The sequence below is a fragment of the Hyla sarda genome, chromosome 7 (assembly GCF_029499605.1).
Source record: "Hyla sarda isolate aHylSar1 chromosome 7, aHylSar1.hap1, whole genome shotgun sequence".
NCBI classification, from domain to species: Eukaryota; Metazoa; Chordata; class Amphibia; order Anura; family Hylidae; genus Hyla; species Hyla sarda.
This window is the reverse complement of record NC_079195.1, coordinates 163320221-163337161: the sequence shown is the minus strand read 5'-3', so window position 1 is coordinate 163337161 and position 16941 is coordinate 163320221. Positions and strand designations below refer to the sequence as shown.

General features: G+C 46.1%; 2 non-coding genes across 2 annotated transcripts; both read right to left on the bottom strand.

The window, feature by feature from the left end:
• Window positions 1-9246: 9246 nt before the first annotated feature.
• On the bottom strand, window positions 9247-9317 carry TRNAG-CCC (transfer RNA glycine (anticodon CCC)). Its single transcript has one exon. It is a non-coding gene; the product is annotated as a tRNA-Gly (tRNA).
• A 206-nt stretch (window positions 9318-9523) lies between these two features.
• Window positions 9524-9596, bottom strand: TRNAT-UGU (transfer RNA threonine (anticodon UGU)). The gene has a single exon. It is a non-coding gene; the product is annotated as a tRNA-Thr (tRNA).
• Between the last annotated feature and the right edge of the window lie 7345 nt (window positions 9597-16941).

The window sequence follows — 16941 nt, the reverse complement described above, 5'->3', positions numbered from 1 at the left end:
GCACCTAAAAATCCATATGATGGCTTATTTTTTGCGCCACCAATTCTACATTGCAGTGATATTAGTCATTTTACCAAAAAATCCACAGCGAAACGGAAAAAACAAATCATTGTGCGACAACATTTTGTAAATTTGGGGGGCTTCCGTTTCTACGCAGTGCATTTTTCGGTAAAAATAACATCTTATCTTTATTCTGTAGGTCCATACGGTTAAAATGATACCCTACTTATATAGGTTGGTGTCAGGATCCGGACTGGTATGCGGGGAGGACACGGGTAGTGGATCCTCTGTGCCAGAGAGGCGATGGCGTGGGCCGTACCAGGGTAATGGAATCTAAGGGATTACTGGTTTTCACCAGAGCCCGCCGCAAAGCGGGATGGACTTGCTGCGGCAGGTAACCCCCAGGTCGTTCCACCCAATAGCGACTCAACCCCTCTGGCGGCTGAGACTGGCGCGGGACACAAGGACAAGGCAAAGGCAAGGTCAGACGTAGCAGAAGGTCAGGGCAGGTAGCAACGGTTTGTAGTCAGGGGCAACAGCAAGGGTCTGGATACACAGGCAATGGGCTCACAAAAACGCTTTCACTGGCACAAGGCGACAAGATCCGGCAAGGACAGGAAGGGGAAGAGGGTTTTTATACAAAATGGGAGTGATTACACTTATTGGGCCAGGCACCAATTAGTGGTGCACTGGCCCTTTAAATTTCAGAGAGCCGGCACGCGCACCCTAGAGAGCGGTGCCGCGCGTGACGGGACGGAACAGAAGTAGGACAGGGCAGGTGCGAGGATCGGGATGCGACCCTCGGACGGGAACGTCCCGCCACGCGGATCGCATCCCCGCCGGGGACACTAGAGCAGCGCTCCCGGTCAGCGGGACTGCGAGCGCTCCGGGGAGGCACAGGGACCCGGAGCGCTCGGCGTTACAGTTGGAGATTGTCGTACTTCGGAAAAAAATCATAACTACATGCAGGAAAATGTATATGTTAAAAATTATCATCTTCTAACCCCTATAACTTTTTTATTTTTCAGTGTACGGGCCGGTATGAGGGCTCATTTTTTGCGCCGTGTTCTTATCAGTACCATTTTTGTATTGATCGGACTTTTTGATCGCTTTTTATTCATTTTTTCATTATATAAAAAGTGACCAAAAATTCACTATTTTGGGCTTTGGAATTTTTTGCGCGCACGCCATTGACCGTGCAATTAAATTAATGATATATTTTTATAGTTCGGATATTTTCGCACACGGCAATACCACATAAGTTTTTTATTTTTTTTTTATTTACACACTTTTTTTATGGGAAAAGGGGGGTGATTCAAACTTTTAATAGGGAAGGGGTTTTTTTTTTTGCTGTGTTATAGCTCCCATAGGGAGCTATAGCACTGCACACACTAATCTCCTATGCTGATCCTTGCAAAGCCATAGCTTTGCAGGGATCAGTCAGATAGGGGCTTGATTGCTCAAGCCTGTAGCTCAGGCTTGGAGCAATCAATCCCCGATCGGACGCTGCGGAGAGAGGTAAGGAGACGTCCGCCTGCGTCCCAGCTGATCGGAACATCGGACTGAGCTGCCGGGAACTGTTTACTTTAGTTTTCAGACGAAACTTTGATCGCCGCGTCTGAAGGGTTAACAGTGCGCGGCACAACGATCGGTGCCGCACGCTGTTAGTCCAGGGTCCCGGCTATCGTTAGACCCGGGACCGACCCGGTGTGATGCGGGGTCATGGCGTGACCCCGTTTTTCACACCGGGACCGGGCTTAGGGCGTACAAGTACGCCCTAAGTCCTTAAGAGGTTAATACCCACAAAGCAAACATAATAAACAAAAGAAAAACTAACATAACAGAAGCTACTAGACAGTATGTCCAAACACAGACCATGCAGCTCGGGGGAACTACAAATCTCAGCAATCCCACACAGAACTCATAGCTACTTCAATACACATTTCATATCCCTGACCATGCAATCCCTGCATTGCTAGACAGCAATTGAACAGTTGGTGGACTATGGTTACTATATAAAAAAAATGACAAATTTTACACTAAATCTTACCTGAGGGTGAACACCAGCCGCTGTTCAGGGGATACAGCAATAATCGTGGAACTTGCCCGGATACATATGTAATTAGACATAAAGTGAGTCAAATGCACCTAGCCGAGGCCGAATGGCATTCACCGGGTGCACCCAAAACCGACATGATACTCGCCTCCACATAAGCTCCCTCTCACACTCCCGCAGCTGTAACTGCTTTAGGCGCAAAATGGGCACAATAGGCATGGTAAAATCACTAAAAATACACACAGAATCACTAACTCAATAAATAACCTTTTCCTTCTCTCTCCAACCTAGCAAGGCAAGGACAGTTGGCAAACCCCTTCTACTTCACTTTAATTTCAATAGAACAACTGGAACTTTATTGAAAAATGGTGCAATATAAAAAAAATAAAAATAAAGATTTTTCATGATAAAAACCTTATACAACCGTATACAAACGTATTTAACCGGACTACAAATTATTAACCGTTTACGGTTTTAAACCGTATATGGTTGATTTTTAGTGAATTCGGTTTAATACACTTTGGTCCCTTTTATAGTAATCCGGTTTTCGGGTGGGAACCAGCAATAAGCGGTGAGCGGATACAATACATGCACTATTGGTTTTACTTTTTATAGTTAAAAAACATTTTGGGGTTAGTTTTATACTATTTGTCAATGAATCCCCTTTTGGTGCTTTAATCTGATTTTTATCAATTCCCCCCCCCTCCCGATATCTTTTTAGTGCTCCTTCGCTGCCTTCCTGCTTTTGTAGCTTAAATGCTTTTTTGTCATTTATTGCACCCTTTTCATTTTTATTCATCCACGGTTGTTTTCTCTTGTTCCTGACTCTTTTATTCCCATCCGGTATGTACCTTTCACAGTGAGCATTTTACATATTATTAAAAGTTTTCCCATTTAGTATCTACACTCTTGCTTTTGAGGACATTTTCCAAATTTATAGTGTTAGGAGCTTTTCCTAAAGTTTATTGTTCTTGTGGCTCCTCTAAGAATTTCCTTTATTAAAGGACAAATTCTAATGTCCCCTGACCTGTACATTAGTTAGGTGCCCCCTGACCTGTACATTAGTTATTCTGTCAGGTCTGTTGGTTAATATTATGTTCAGTAGGGTGCCCCCTTTGGGTGGGGTTCTGCACTGTTTGGGACAGATAATTATTATGAGATTGAAATGTCTCAGTTTCCCAGTTTATGTCGGGCTAGTGCCCTGTAATAGCCACCTCATTGGGATTTGCTGTCTTATCTATTTGTCTCAATAATTGGTCTTTTGCTGCTTCCATTATATTTGGTGGCTTATAGAATACCCCATCAGTATTTTATTATATTTCCATATATTTCAAACCATAATGATTTTACATTATCATTTCCCTCACATACCTCCTCCCACAGTGCAGCTTTAACCCCTTAAGGACCGGGGTTTTTTCCGTTTTTGCATTTTCGTTTTTTGCTCCTTGCCTTTAAAAAATCATAACTCTTTCAAATTTGCACCTAAAAATCCATATGATGGCTTATTTTTTGCGCCACCAATTCTACTTTGTAATGACGTCAGTCATTTTGTCCAAAAATCTACGGTGAAGCGCGAAAAAAAATCATTGTGCGACAAAATTGAAAAAAAACGCTGTTTTGTAACTTTTGGGGGCTTCCGTTTCTACGCAGTACATTTTTAGGTAAAAATGACACCTGATATGTATTCTGTAGGTCCATACGATTAAAATGATACCCTACTTATATAGGTTTGATTTTGTCGGACTTCTGGAAAAAATCATAACTACATGCAGAAAAATTAATACGTTTAAAATTGTCATCTTCTGACCCCTATAACTTTTTATTTTTCCGTGTATGGGGCAGTATGAGGGCTCATTTTTGCGCCGTGATCTGAAGTTTTTAACGGTACCATTTTTGCATTGATAGGACTTATTGATCGCTTTTTATTCATTTTTAAATTATATAAAAAGTGACCAAAAATGCACTATTTTGGACTTTGGAATTTTTTTTGCGCGCACGCCATTGATCGAGCGGTTTAATGATATATTTTAATAATTCGGACATTTCCGCACGCGGTGATACCATATATGTTTATTTTTATTTACACTGTGTTTTTTTTTTTTATTGGAAAACTTTTAATAGGGGAGGAGTTAAATGATCTTTATTCACTTTTTTTTTTCACTTTTTTTTTGGAGTGTTATAGGTCCCATAGGGACCTATAACACTGCACACACTGATCTTCTATGTTGATCACTGGTTTCTCATAAGAAACCAGTGATCAACGATTCTGCCGGAAGTAAGGGGCCCTCCCGCTGTCATGTCAGCTGTTCGGGATGCCGCGATTAGCCGCGGCTATCCCGAACAGCCCGACTGAGCTAGCCGGGAACTTTCACTTTTAGCCGTGCGGCTCAGCTCTGAGCGCGCGGCTAAAGGGTTAATAGCGCGCGGTGCCGCGATCGGCGCTGCGCGCTATTAGAGGCGGGTCCCGGCTTCACTATGACGCCGGGCCCGCCGTGATATGACACGGGGTTACTGTGTAACCCCGCCTTATATCAGAAGAGCAGGACCAAGGACGTACCGGTACGTCCTTGGTCCTTAAGGGGTTAAGACTCTGATCCTTCGTGAATAGACTATAAGCCTGTATGTTAACCCCCCTCCCCAGTCATAGCTATCGTCCACACATGTCTCTGTTATTCCCACTATGTCATAGGTGTCCAGGCAATAGCCCCGGGTCCAGCGGTGCTGCCGTTGCTACTGAGGATCCAGGACACTCGTCCCAGATTCCCAGGCGGACAGCCTCCTCTCTGTGTTGGCTGCATCTGTGGCCTACAGAGAGAGGAGACGTGACCTCCGCCCCCACGCAGCATGCGGTGCAGGCACCGATGACATCATCATAGGCGCCTGCACTGTGGAAGATAGAAGACGCGGCCCCTGCTGTGCTCTGTAAAAGATCGCTGCATGGGACATAATCAGGTGAGATTTATTCATTTTTTTCATTCTGGGGAGGGAGGTTTGGGGGGACTCTGCTGCTGCCAATACCTACTGTGGGGGAACTCTGCTGCCGCTTATACCTACTGTAGGGGGAACTCTGTTGCCACCTATACCTACTGTGGGGGGGAACTCTGCTGCTGCCTATACCTACTGTGGGGGTGGGGAACTCTCCTGCCGCATATATCTACTGTGGGGGAACTCTGCTGCCGCCCATACCTATTGTGGGGGAACTCTGCTGCTGCCTATACCTACTGTGGGGGAACTCTGCTGTCACCTATACCTACAGTGGGGGAAATTTGCTTCCGCCTATACCTACTGTGGAGGAACTCTGCTGCTGCCTGTACCTACTGTGGGGGAACTCTGCTGCATATACCTACTGTGGGGGAACTCTGCTGCCTGTACCTACTGTGGGGGAACTCTGCTGCTGCCTGTACCTACTGTCGGAACTCTCCTGCTGCCTGTACCTACTGTGGGAGAACTCTGTTGCCTGTACCTACTGGGGGAACTCTGCTGCCACCTCTACCTACTGTGGGGGAACTCTGATGCCACCTATACCTACTGTGAGGAAACTCTGCTGCTGCCTATACCTAATGTGGAGGAACTGCTGCCTATCAAATGTGGGGGACTATATACTATGTTTCTGCCTAGCTAATAGGGGGGCAAACTACCAAACTAATAGGAGGACTACCTACTACCTACGTAAGGGTTTTCATACAGAGGGCAGCTATCTGGGGAATTTACCTACAGGGGGCATGACTACCTTCCTGGGGGACATTAAAGGGGTACTCCGCCCCTAGACATCTTATCCCCTATCCAAAGGATAGGGGATAAGATGTCAGATCGCTGCGGTCCCGCTGCTGGGGACCCCCGGGATCCCCGCTGCGGCACTGCGCTATCATTACAGCACAGAGCGAGTTAGCTCTGCACGTAATGACGGGCAATACAGGGGCCGGAGCATCGTTACATCACGGCCCCCGCCCCTCGTGACGTAATGATAGCGCAGTGCCACAGTGGGGATCCCGGGGGTCCCCAGCAGCGGGACCGCAGCAATCTGACATCTTATCCCCTATCCTTTTGGATAGGGGATAAGATGTCTAGGGCGGAGTACCCCTTTAACTACCTGGGGGTATGATCTACTAGGGGCCACTACCTCCTGGGAACACTACCTACCTGGGGGCATTACCTACCTGTAACTTCCATAAGCAACACGTTACTTTCTGTCTGCTAACACAAAATATTCTGATAATCTTCCTCCTGAGAGTAGACTCTGGATCCGCCACTGGGTTGAGCGGGGTGCTGGCTACTTACTTGACTATCTACCTGGCTACCTAATTTTATGCCTGATGCCTAACTACTTACCTACATACCTGGCTAAACTACCTACAAACCGGGCTGCCTAACTACCTACCTACATATCTTGCTACCTACCCACATATCTGGCTACCTACCCACATACCTGGCTACCTAACTATGTACATACCTTGCCTTCATACATGGCTGCTTAACTACCTAGTTACCCACCTACCTTCATGCCTGGCTACCTACCTACCTACCTGGCTAGTCACCTACCTACATATCTGGCTACCTGACCTACCTATCTAGTTAACTACCCACCTACCTACCTGCCCTTTTACTGTGCAGGGCACCAATGAGGGCATTATTACAGTTTGTGGTCCTATAGAAGGAAAGATTATGTAGAGGTGGGAAGGGTGTTGGAAAAATGCAGAGTCTAACATATTTGTCCTGCAGATGTTAAGAGATGGACATGTCGGTTTGATCCTGACAGAGAAGAAAAGGAAAGAGTTTGCCGCTGGTCAGAAAATATGTAATTGTGAGTCCCTAAATGTAATTGTAATCACGTATATGGTATACTCATCCTGTGTACAGCTGATATCTACTGTGATATGGTTCTGTATATAATCACTTATATTGTATACAGATCTCTGTATAGCTGGTATTTACCACTATATGATCACTGTTTATAATCACTTATATAGTATACAGATCCTGTATAGTATACTGGTCTGTGTATAGCAGTTTTATTCAGTACAGTATGGTGGTATTATCCCGTTATTGTGTGGTGGTAAATATTTCCTCCTTGTATTCTGGTATTATTAGTCATGGAAATTATTTTACCTATTTTACCTATGTTAAAGTGTTTCTTACATATATAAATTTTAGTTTATTTTGTGTGTGGAATTTTGGTGGAATAGAGGCGTGGCAAAAGTGTAACAAGCGGCGGAGCCTCGCAGGAGGCCTTGCTTTTTTTGGTCCAGGGGCCCTGAATGTTGTCAGTCTGCCGATGGCAACAGCTTAAGGTACATTGGATGGGAAACAATGCCTTAGCTGGGAGCTACTCCCTCTCTATAGTAAAGATGGCGCTGAGAAGGTACAGGTATGCCCTGGTGTGTTAAAGGGGTATTCCAGGAATTTTTTTTATTTGACTATGCTACAGGGACTGTAAAGTTAGTGTAGTTCATAATATAGTGTCTGTACCTGTGTGTGACAGTTTTCTCACAATTCTTCTGTGATTTTCACCCCACTATTTATTTTTAACAGCATACAAAATGACTGTTGTCTCGGATTTTTCCCAGCTTGCAATGCGGCCGAGACCTGATTCACTAGTCAGCTGATGACAGGGAGCCTGTCTGCTTCAATGGGTGGAGGGATCGCTTGGTGGGAGAAAGATCAACTGCAACTAATGCAACAGTGGTAGGCACCCTGATTGAAAACCCCACGTCTTTTGTTTCAGTGAGTGGAGTGGCTGATGTGTGGGAGGGAGGAAAATAGAACTGTGCGATTTGTATTAAAAAAAGAAAAGTCAAGCAGGAAATACAAGTTCACAAAAAGCTAGCCATATTGTTATGGTAATATCATCACACAGCCATTTAGCCCAAGACAAGCACAGATCCTTTCTAAGCATGTCCATTACTACCTGCCAGGTACATCCATACACCTCATGGTTTATAACCCCTTTAAGTCTTAGATGGAGAAGGTGTACCCAGGCCCGTCGCTACAGGACAGGCAAACCAAGCATTTGCTTGGGGCACCGAGCTGGCTGGGGGGCCCCGAGCAGAGCCAGTGCTTGCCCGTCCTGTAATGACGGGGCAATTCCTCCCATCACCAGGGCCGGATTAACAATCGTGCTCTTGGAGCTTGTGCTCCGGGCCCCAGGCACCCAGTCAAACAAGAGGGCCCCCAAATGTCTGACATTTTTTTAAATAAACTCATTTGCAGCTTTGGAGTTCTTCTCACCTCACCACAATCCCGCTCCCCCCACCCCCGCTGCACTTGGTATCATCCCTCAGCCCCGAACTCTTCTCTCAGCTGTCGGAGGAGGGGGGGGGGGGGGCAGGGTAGAGCACAGAGCTGTGAGGAAAGGAGACCGCAGAGGCTGTACAACATGGGGCCTTACTATAGTAGGTGTCCCTGCATGTATATGTGTATAAGCGTGTGTGTGTGTGTGTGGATATATATGTGTGTACATATGTGTGTACACTGACTCGGCTCTGCTACAATACAGGAAGGTTTTTTGTCTGAGGGATGACGGAGTTTTGGATGAGAGACTTTAAGATGACGGAGTTTTGGATGAGAGACTTTAGGATGACAAAGGAGGTAGGACGAAGTTGTGGCTGACTCCTGACGGAGATTGGTCTGAGGGAGGAGGCGGGACGCTGTTTTGCCTGACGGAGGACGACTGACGATGTCCTAAAATGGACACCGTAGAAGTGAATTGAATAGCTCAGTGTTTCTCAAGCACGGTCCTCAAGTACCCTGAACAGGTCATGTTTTCAGGATTTCCTCAGTCTTTCATAGGTGATATAATTATGGTCAGTGAATCAGGCATCACCACAGTTAGATCACCTGTGAAAGGCTAAGGAAACCCTGAAAGCATGAACTGTTGGGGGGACTTAAAGACTGCTTGAAAAACACTGGAATAGCTGACATGAGAGAGAGAGCAGGAGGATTGGAGGGAGGGAGGGAGGATTGGAGGGAGGGAGGGGGGGAAGGAAGGAGAGAGACAATTGTCCTTAAGCATGGAGTGAATTCGTATGCAGAGTTACATTTCATAGGAACAGACAAATGCTGCACTGATATTGCGTACACATACATCACTTTGTTATTCACTTTGTGTGTTACAAGCAACATACAGGAAGCTTGCATTTAAAAACTTTAGAATCTCAAAAAATATTTATAAAAAAAACTAACAATATTATATTTGCGCTAGCCGGGACTCGAACCCAGGTCGCAAGAATGGGAATCTTGCATGATACCCCTACACCACTAGCGCAGCCTGCTTGCACATGCTTTTCAATATTTTCTTTGTGTTATACAAGGTCTATGTCGAGAACCCCTCAGAAGCTTAGCTATGAAGTATGATTTTTTGATACATTATAAATGCAACTATTACACTACAGACAAAAATAATAATATATATGCCTTTATTTTACAAAAGAAAACTAGTAACATAAAACAGAACACAATAAATTTTTTTCCAGGCCCCAGCGAGATTTGAACTCGCGACCCCTGGTTTACAAGACCAGTGCTCTAACCCCTGAGCTATGGAGCCTTGCATGCCAAAATGAGTAAAAATCTTTGACCTTCCGATGCATCCTTATCATGTAATAGTATATGTGTAAGTATATATGATACGGAATGTTTATGCAAGCATTTCTGTCCATTATTACTTTTGCAAGAAATAGACAGAGCAGAGTATTCAGAGTATTGTTTATTTTTGGAGAAATAGCTTAGCTGACAGTGTTCTCTGCCACTTAACCCCTTGAGGACTTTCCATTTCTGCACTTTCATTTTTTCCTCCTTACCTTTTAAAAATCATAACCCTTTCAATTGCACCTACAGACCCATATGATGCCTTTTTTTTTTTTTTTGCACCACCAATTGTACTTTGTCATTTTACCCAAAAAATCGAAGACAAACCCCCAAAAAATATTTGTGGGACAAAATTAAAAAAAAAATTAAACCGCCATTTTGTAACTTTTGGGGGCTTCCGTTTCTACGTAGTGCATTTGTCGGCAAAAATGAAACATTATTTTTATTCTGTAGGTCCGTACTATTAAAATGATATCATATTCATATAGGTTTGATTTTGTTTTACTTCTGGTAAAAATCATAACTACATGCACGAAAATTAATACGTTTAAAAATTTCCTCTTCTGACCCCTATAACTTTTTTTATTTTTCCACATACAGGGTGGTATGGGGCTCATTTTTTGCGCCGTGAGCTGAAGTTTTTATCGGTATCATTTTTGTTTTGATGGGACTTTTTATGGTATAAAAATGCGCTATTTTGGACTTTTGAATTTTTTTAAGTGTACACCATTGACAGTGTGGTTTGATTAATGATACATTTTTTTATAGTTCGGACATTTACTCACGCGGCGATACCACATATGTTTATATTTATTTTTATTTACATAGTTTCTTTTTTTAAATGCGAAAAGGGGGGGATTCAAACTTTTATTAGGGAATCCCCATTTATTAACTATTTTTTGACACTTTTTTTTACACTTGTATAGCCCCCATAGGGGACTATAACATGCAATACCTTAATTGATCAATTTTAACGGGTCACGGCAGGTGGTGGATCCTCTGGGCCCGTGTGAATGATGATGTGAGACTTGCCAGGGAGCGGAGTCAAAGGTGCTGCTGGTTTTCACCAGAGCCCGCCGCAAAGCGGGATGGTCTTGCTGCGGCAGGGGCACCCAGGTTGCTACCCCTGGTACGACTCGTCCACACAGGTAGCTAGGAGGTGGTGTAGCACAGAAGGAGACTGGCAGGACATCGCAAGATGGCACTAGGTCAGGAAACACAGGTGTAAGGTAGCAAGGAACAGGTATACGGTAACAGAGACACAGGACTTTCACTATGGCAATAGGCAACCAAAGATCCGTCAGGAAACCAAGGGAGGAGCTGATATTTAAGGACAGGGGTGCAGGTGCAGACACTTGATTAATTGAGCACTGGCCCTTTAACCCCTTGGGGACGGAGGATTTTCCAGTTTTTTACATTTCGTTTTTTCCTCCTTACCTTTTAAAAATCATAACCCTTTCAATTTTGCAGCTAAAAATCCATATGATGGCTTATTTTTTGAGCCACCAATTCTACTTTGTAATGCCATCAGTCATTTTACCCAAAAATCAATGGCGAAACGGAAAAAAAAATAATTGTGCAACAAAATTGAAGAAAAAATGATATTTTGTCACTTTTGGGGGCCTCCGTTTCTACGCAGTAACTTTTTCGGTAAAAATTAGACCTTATCTTTATTCTGTAGGTCCATATGATTAAAATGATACCCTACTTATATAGGTTTGTGCGGTGTCCCGGTACCGCCTCCTATCCGGTACCTGTGTATATAGGTCCCCATAGCCAGAGTCCCTAGGACGTCGGGGTCCTTTTTGTCTAGTCTGCCCCTTGTCACCTCTCATCTAGATAGTCATTAAACTAATAGTTTGTTCAGGATTTATGTAAATATAATAGTACTAATGTATATAGCAGGACCTGCGGGTCACGTGATCAGGTAAACTCTATGGTTTTTGGCTTCAGGACCTTTGGAGGTTCCTGTGATGTATTGCGCTTACCTTGCTTTGTGACGGTGAGTGACAGATATTCGGACCAATCAAAACAACCCCGCCCCTGCCCATATGAGGGAGCGGCGGCCATGATTCTCTCTCTTGTTCCCGGGCTGTCAAGCGAGCAGGATCTGCACAGCTATCTTCCGCAGTGAGTTAGGCCTGAGCCTTGCAGCAACGGCTGATCTATTCAGAATCGTGAGTGTATCAATCCCTAAGCACTCTGCAAGATCACCAGACCTTATCTATCCCCTAAATCCGGACGGATCTTCGCAAATAGCCCTAAATTCAGAGACTTGTATTACTAGTCAAGGTCCGCAACAACTGTCAGTCACTGAACTATATAGAGACTGTTTGCATGAGACTGTTATTGTGCATTGGATGTACTGCAAGCCTGTCAGTAAAGTTTATGCCAGTTCAAGTTTAAGTACCTTGTGGACCTTCAGTCATTTTATGCATGCACCTATCTTTACTGGGAAGGGCGACGATAGGCCGGAGAATGACCTCAGCATACTAGCCCTCAGCCTGGCGTCACAATTATAGGGTTAACCTTAACCCCTCATCTACCTAAACAACACCCCAACTACCATACACCCCCCAAGGGCTACCACAAAGCCTTTTTGGCGTTGCACGAACAGGATTCGGGTGTGTGCCTACTACAGTTGCCACTAGTGAAAGTGTACTCCCCCCAGAAAACGAACTTTATTCATGTACTGTGACTTATACTCTGGAGTAAGGGGTTGCGCACACGGTGCTGTGTGGAGGAAGTGCGCATGTAAAGTAAGGGGGGAGGTGAACAGCACAGCGGAGCTACAAGCTGTGAAAGAAAGTACTGAAGTTAGCGCAGGGCCTCCCTGCGCACGTGATCCAGAGACCTCGCCCACCGAAGCCCTCGGTGCCGCAGCGGCCATTTTGTTGGAGTCTAGTGCCGGAAACCAATAAAGAGAGGAAGTTCAGCGCTGGAAAAGGCGCAGAATGCGACAAAGGGTTGGAAGCTGTAAAGAGCCGGAACAGTACAGGACTTTGAGACACCAGATTCCTGAATTGAAGTCCTATATAGAATCACTTCAGCTACCGATCAACGCACTCAAATTTCAATTAAAAGCTGTTGAGTTTGAAGTCACCGCCCTCAAATTTGAAATCTAGGCTCTCAAGTTCCAGATTAGAGAACAACTGCGTATCTTCTGGGACTGTTGAGACCCAATTAGCTCCTAGCAGGCTATAACTACCCCTCCCCCTTACTACAATAAATAATTAAATAATAACTGACACATCAACAATTTAACTTTTCCGTAGGTGGGAATCGGCCATAGCTTTATTTATAAAATTACTTATATAAATAACAATTTAACTGTAACAAAGACACCGATTGGCTTCTTACCAACCCGAGAGGTGCTGCCACACCGTCCTGTGTGGAGGTCTACCCCGGGTTGACCCCGCTTTCACCGTCTTCTTACCGCCACGGAGGAGACCAGTTAGCCCTACACTGGGCTTCGACCCACACCCAAGAGATACTGGATAGCCAACACCTGGGGCCACCTCAGCCCCCTGGACACACCCAACACATTTCCTCTCCAGGAAATCCGCTGAACACATTTCCTCTCCAGGAAATCCGACCAACAGTTTTCCTCTCCAGGAAATCCGCCCAACACTTTTCCTCTCCAGGAAATCCGAGGTACCTGCCACCAGGACCATTTTTTTTTTGTTTTGTTAAATAACTCGTGTGAACTCCACTCGAGTGGATCATGCAGATCGCCCGCGCCCCACGCGCAGCGCTACCCTCTCCGGAAACCCAGCCACCTCCGCCGGCCCCAATACAAAAAGAGAGCAAATCCCGAAATCACAAAACCCCATCCTATCAAAGAAAAGCCAAAACCCAAAACAGACAAAAAACCTGAAACTGAATAATCGGGGGCGGGGAGCAAAAAGAAAAAAAGGGGGGGTGGCCACCACTGCCCAGTCAACAATAGGATGACACCGGAAAAAACAGTCATTCGCGGACCCTCATGCAGCACAAGCTGCGTGACCCGGATCGCCTAAGCAGTCTCGGACCGACGGGCTTTTTTTTTTTTTTTTACTTTTTTCGTGAAACCACAAAATAGGCACCCAAAAACAGACACCCAAGTCCCATGGAAGGAGACGAAGAGAAAGGAAGTGCCCCATCCACATAGCCCCAAAAAAAGCTAGTGCAAAACCTCGGATCAGAAAAAACTACGCAAAAGCGACAACCAAAAACCCGACCCGCAGCCACCACCAAGCGACCCAAAAACTGATGTGAAAAAGCGGTCGCCGACAGCAAGGCCACCCACTCGCAGGCCCAGCCGCTAGGTATACACCAACCGCAAAGCAGAAAAGAAATCCCCCCCCCCCCTGCCATGTGCTGTGCGGCAACCGCACCCCCACTGGATCGCAGCACAGCGGGAAAGCCACCCAACTTTTTTTTTTTTGATTAGCAGGTGATTCACATGAACAGGTGAAGATATCCAGTGTCACATACTAAGAATGTTATTTGGATGCACGGAGAACACAGCCCAAATCTCGAACCTCCTTGGAGAGGTGACACAGCAGTTAACTTCCGTTATCACATCCTATAAAAACGAAATAGGAAATCAAACATCAGAGCCTCGTAAGGTTACCACAAGGGGCATTCCAGGTATGAAAAACAAATCCCCTATCCACAGACCATTTGGAACCTCCGGGACCCTCCTCGACTGTAGACATCCCGGCCTCCACACCAACACCAACCACTTGCAAGCGCCGTACCGTGAGTCGCAGGACCCACCAAAGCGGACCAAGAAATACACCACTCTGCACGATGACCCATGGGCCAGCCACACGAGCAAACCTTCCAACTCCACCCGAGGGAGCAACCTCCGGAACCACTGCCAGAGAAAACAGGACAAAGCATCAACACCCAGTACCGACCCCAAGGAGCATAGCCCCAAAATAAATCGTAACTCCAAACAGCTAAGGACTGGGTGCAACAAGCCGAGCACAGGAAGAAAGCCGAAAAAGAGATAATAGCAGTGACAACGCACCAAATGTCAGACCGACAACACACCACGATCACTCAAATCACACCCTTGAAAAGAAGAAAAGTATCACCAAATTAGAGCGCAACCAAGCGCAGGGGCCACGCCAACCCACACAGTACCGTTACAATTGTAGAACATGAGCTGCCGAAGCAAGCACCCAAAGTCCCATAACCAACACCAAGGGAAAAGCGCAAACAAAACCCAAGCATGGCAGAAACCCCCCCCCCCCCCGACTACTAAGACCCAGAGGTAAACCACCCCGCAGCACCACTGGAAAAACCAAACACCACACCAACAACCAACCAAACCAGCCACATCTGAGAACAGAGCAAGCTCCCCGTGAGCCGCAACGGGGGACTGAAAGCAGGCCTGTCCACTGCACGACTCATGAAAAACCCCAAGCAACTGAAACGTCAGCCCTTAGCGCACCCGGGGCACATATGCGGGGGCACAGACACCACACACCCTCGGCAGCCGGAGACAACCTGCAGGAAAAAATTCCGCCCAGAACCATATTCCCCGTGGAACATTCAGTAAACTAGCAAGGACCGGAACCAGGGCACCTAGCGAGCCCCGAGGAAACCAAAACAGAGAAAACGCAATCACTCCCTGACCACAGGAAAGCAGCAGACCAACGCCAATGCGGCATGCGGAAGCCATGCTAATCTTACTGTATCGTTCCAATTTTAACATATGTGCTGCCGAAGCGAGCACAAAATATGGAACACTTCACAAAGTTGCATGTCAGCCTTGCAGCAACAAACCACACCCCAACAAGCGCACAGGAGAATCACCCTCCGGAATACCACCAGGAAAAGAACTCACAAGGGTGGACAAACGGATACGCAAGTGAAACCTACCCACCGAAGACTCAAGCGAAACCTACCCACCGCCACATCAGCTAAAGCAACCAGCACGACATACAGGAGTCCCATACCTACCAGAGATTGGGAGCAAAACAGGAAAAACATCAGACGAATACACTAGGACAAATGGAGCAGCATAGAGAGACTACAACCAAGATGGAGAGATAAACCAAACAAAGGAGGAGAAAACCAAAACAAAACCGTAACTGGGTGGCAGCCACCGATCCAGGATAAGGAACAAGCCTCGGGAGCTAAGTCCACCAAACCCCGGGCACCCAGAGTTTAAGGCCAAAAGACCACTCACCCAAGCGTGCACCGCGCAAGATGAAACTCTACCAAAGCACCCCGTCAAGAAGAGACGTACCCAACTCACAACCAGAGACCAAAACAGACATACATCCATATCCGAGACCCAAACTCAACAAACACAAGGGAACAAAAGGACGAACACTACACAGAACGCAGCCATAAGAACACAAATCGGGGAAGGGGCCAAGCCCCGCAGCAGAACACTCACCAATTCCAGAAGATGGAGAAGCACAACAGCTGGAGGGACCACTTCACCACTGCCGCAGGCATGGGACAAGGCACGCAAGCACTCGGCCGCCGCCCAAAACGGAGCTGGAAACCACACCGGGAAACTAGCAGTAGAGAACTCCGAGGCACTGTATGAGGCAGAGGAGGATGAGGGAGAACCCCTGCGGGAAGAACCGAAACACTTACTCCCTGCAGGTGAGCAGAAGGTCCAAAAAACACCGCCTGTACCGCCTCCCAGGGCCAGAGCGAGAGCGGCGACGAATAAGTCTATGCTCCCATCCGGCCCCAGAGGGGGAAGAGCAACATGAAATCAGGGGAGCACTCCCTACCCCTGCACGGGGGATACTGGAGAGGCAGGAGGAAGGAAAGCAGCGGCAGCAGGGGAGGGGTTGGGAACTTAGGGCGGAGAGGTGATGGGGAGGCAGGGGGTGCCGTGGCTGCAAGAACATGGGGAGCACTGGAAAAGCATGAGGAAAAAGGGGGGCAACAGCAGCCACAGCAGCAGGGGGAGATAAGTGTGGTGGGGGTGAGGAGCTGGGTAAATGAGTGGGGACGATATGAGGGCTCATACAGTTTGCGCCGTGATCTGAAGTCGTCCGTGGTACCAGCGTCATTTTGATCAGATGATGAGATCACTGTTTATACATATTTACGGTACAAAAATCGATCAAAAACACACTAATTATTACTGAGAAATATATTTATTCAAATATGAATATTTTTATCTATTTATGTATTGTATTTATTAATTTAATAATTTTTTTAAATTCATTTATTTATGTATTAATTATCCTTTTTTTATGTATGGGGAAAAGGGGGGGGGGGTGATCCAAACGTTTATTGAAAGGGTTAAATGAACTTAACTGTTGAAATCCTTTTAACAGGGG